We start from the raw sequence: 3,756 nt of genomic DNA on the forward strand, positions 1-3,756 counted from the left end.
CGTCCCGTGATTCAAACCAATAATTATTCCACTCGAAATAGTAATAATTCTCCACTTTCTTCCATGGTGTCCACCCTTTGTTTCTCTCTTCTCATCCTTTTCTCTTCACTCTCACATGCTTCCTCACAGTATGTATTACCGGACCACTACTTTATCAACTGTGGATCCAACTCCGACATCGATTTCACCAACCGGAAATTTGTCGGCGACGTCAATCCCCCAACTTTCTCCATCTCCGGTGGCCATGTCGCCGCAGAAAACAACAACCCGGCAACCGATACGCCGGATATCTACCGAACAGCAAGAGTTTTCACTAAGAAATCATGGTACGAACTCGAAGCAGATGAAAACAACACTTTTGTAATGGTACGCCTTCATTTTTCCCAATTCTCTTCTAATGGATTCGAATTTTCCAATTCGAAACTCGATGTTTCTGTTTCCGGGTTCTCTCTTTTATCCGGTTTTACCACCGGAAACACGACTGTGATTAGGGAATTTATATTCCCGATTGGGTCTGAACGAAAGTTTAGAATCGAGTTTACACCCTCCCGTGGATCATCTTCTGCGTTTGTAAACGCCATTGAAGCTTTCACGACACCATCGAATCTATTCAGGCCCGCCTCCAGTCTCCCACGTATTTCACCCACCGGAAAACTTGCTGATCTGGAGAAGTTAACATCCGATTATGCTTTCAACCCAATCCACAGAGTTAACGTCGGAGGACAAACGATCAACATAGCTCGTGACACCTTAAGAAGAACCTGGACACCTGATGATTCCTTCATCTTCAACAATGGACCAGCAAGAAACGTTACTTTTGATGGCCGGATTAATTATGTCGATGGCGGAGCAACGTCATTCGATGCTCCTGATGATGTTTACAAAACAGCCAAACAATTGAACAACAGTTTGGTAAACATTACTTGGAATTTCAACGTCAATAAGAATGCCATGTATCTGGTTCGAGCTCATTTCTGTGATATTATAAGCACAGCCCTCGTCGATCCCAACGACGCCTTCAACTTCTTCGTCTACAGTCACCACCGGGAGGAGATTCAACCGGGTAACACAGTGGTGGCGTTACAAGCTCCGTTTTATCTTGATTTGGTGGTGGAGTCTACTGATTCAGATCGTTTGAATATCAGTATTGGCGCAATTCGTGGTAACAATCAGCCGGTTTTTCTGAACGGAGTCGAGATCATGGAGATGTTGAAAAACACCGGTGTGCGTGATCCGGCGAAGAAGAAGGGAAAGAGCGTGTTCATCGTGGTTGGATGTGTTGTTGCAGGTGTAGCTTTTGTGTTGGTTTTATTAGCAGGTTTCTTCATCGGATCAAGATGTGGGAAACGAAAGCAGGTGGTGGTCGGAGCAAAATCAGAGTCTCACGTGGTTCCATCATATGGCCGGAGTACTTCATACACAGACATAAATGTTGACTTCACAGTCAACAATCCATCACCAGTACTAGACCTCAATCTTAGGGTCCCATTTGCCGACATAGTTGAAGCAACAAATAATTTCGATGAAACTTTAATGATCGGTAGAGGGGGTTTCGGGAAGGTGTACAAAGGAACACTTCATGGGACCAAAGTGGCGGTCAAACGAGGCGAACAGGGTCACGGTCAAGGGCGGCCGGAATTCGTGACGGAAATCATGGTGTTGTCAAAGATCCGTTACAAACATTTGGTGTCTTTGATCGGTTATTGTGATGAAAATAACGAAATGTTACTAGTATACGAGTTTATGGAAAAAGGTACTCTTCAAGATCATCTGTATGATTCAGATCTCCCAAGACTCACCTGGGAACGGAGGCTTGAGATGTGTATCAGTGCGACCCGAGGTTTGCACTACCTTCACACGGGTTCAGAAGGCGGGATTATTCATCGTGATGTGAAATCAACGAACATTTTGTTAAACGAACATTATGTAGCAAAAGTTGCCGATTTCGGGATATCACGGTTGGATAATATGGATGAAGATGACCATTCAGATGTGAAAGGGAGTTTTGGGTATCTAGATCCTGAATACGTTAGATGTATGAAACTGACGCAAAAGTCAGATGTTTACTCATTCGGTGTGGTACTGCTTGAAGTGTTGTGTGCAAGGCCTGCTCTCGACCACAGACTTCCTGCAAAGGAAGTGAATTTGGCTGATTGGGCAATTAAAGAGATAAAAAATGGTAATCTTGAGAAAATAATTGATCCGTTTCTCGCGGGTACGATTAATCAGGACTCGTTAAGGAAATTTGTGGAAATAACTGAGAGATGTTTGAAGGAAACGGGAGATGAAAGGCCGAGTATGGTTGATGTGTTGTGGGATTTAGAATACGTTTTGAAACTTCAACTAATGTCAGTGGATCGTGAGTCGTATGATGATACCACGATAAATACTTCATTTCAGTTGCCGATGTCGATAATTGATAGGTTGCCTTCTCGAGTTGATGATGATTATGATGTGAATGATAGCTCAGTTTCGAGTTATCCGAGTGAGAGCCAAGTGTTTTCCCAATTAAAGATTGATGAAGCTCGATAGTTACCAATATAGTTTATTGATATATTGATTTCTCGTGGATATATAATTTTGTATTTTTTTTTTGTGAACCATTATATAATGGTTTGTATAATTTTTTTTTTCACGTGGGGAAAATAAAAATAGGGTCGTTAAATTACCAAAAAACTTATAGTTGAATCGTGAGGGAGAGTAAAAGACAATTACATGTGGTTGAGATTTGGGAATAAAAACAATTACATGTGGTTGAGATTTGGGAATAAAAAACATTGTTGATACTTTCATATTTCCCCTAAATTACCAATAAGTTGCATATATTGAAGAAAAAGAAACCTGACACTATAGCACAACTACGTTTTTGGTTTATCTCGGATTGGTCATTGAAGTTATTATTGTTATTATTTTTTGCGCAATAAGTCTCTAAAGTATCAAATTACATGTTAAATAGGGAAACTATCCAGTTTAATTCTGGCTTTATCGGTAACCCTTAGTCCATGTGGCTTTTTTTTTCGAACCTAAAAATTAAAAAATTATCTACGTGGCTTTGTTTTCATTTCCTCTTAATAAAATTAAGCCCTAGAAGATCTAAAACTTTATCATCGGTACACATAAATTCGACGACTCTCTCTCTCTCTCTCTCTCTCTCTCTCCACCTACTACCGCTGCATGGCAGATCCACCGACACGTCCTCCTCCGCCCTCCAGCTACCCGCCTCCGCCTCCCCTTTCTTTCACGTTGCTTACCGGTGCAACCTCTCTCTCCCAATGATGATTAGTAGTGTGTTTTTTGTGCGATCAATCAAGTAAGAGAATAAAGGGTGTGTGATTTCCAAGGCAAATGAGGTTTGAAATGACGAGAAAGCTACTGAGCATCCTTTCTCCATCATAGATGAAGATGTTTGATATGTGCTTTTCGTCAAACTAGTGGGACTGGCAAGAGATTGATGAATCAAGGAGCTGGCAAGATGGAATTTTCGTCACTCTCTATGTTTTTATGCCCTAGTATCCTCCATAGCTCTTGTACGTTATCTCTTCCTCAGTCCTCACAGATTTTCCAACTCTTACAGACTTTAGGTTTTTAAAATTATTGAATGCATATGTTGATTTCAATCATTTTAGGGAAAGGACTATGATGATGGATTAGGGAATCAGAGATGACTGTCATGAAAGGTTAGGGAACGGGAAGAGATGTGGGGGGAAAAAGGTACAATCTTCACCTGTTGTTGTTATTTAGCCATGGAAGTCTGAA

General features: G+C 41.2%; 1 pseudogene; it reads left to right on the plus strand.

Annotated features, from left to right (window-relative positions):
- Positions 1-2,792, plus strand: LOC145097543 (putative receptor-like protein kinase At2g23200 pseudogene; annotated as a pseudogene).
- The last annotated feature ends 964 nt before the right edge of the window (positions 2,793-3,756 follow it).

This window comes from Lactuca serriola, chromosome 4 (assembly GCF_051521515.1).
Source record: "Lactuca serriola cultivar US96UC23 chromosome 4, Lser_US96UC23_V15, whole genome shotgun sequence".
Taxonomy (NCBI): domain Eukaryota; kingdom Viridiplantae; phylum Streptophyta; class Magnoliopsida; order Asterales; family Asteraceae; genus Lactuca; species Lactuca serriola.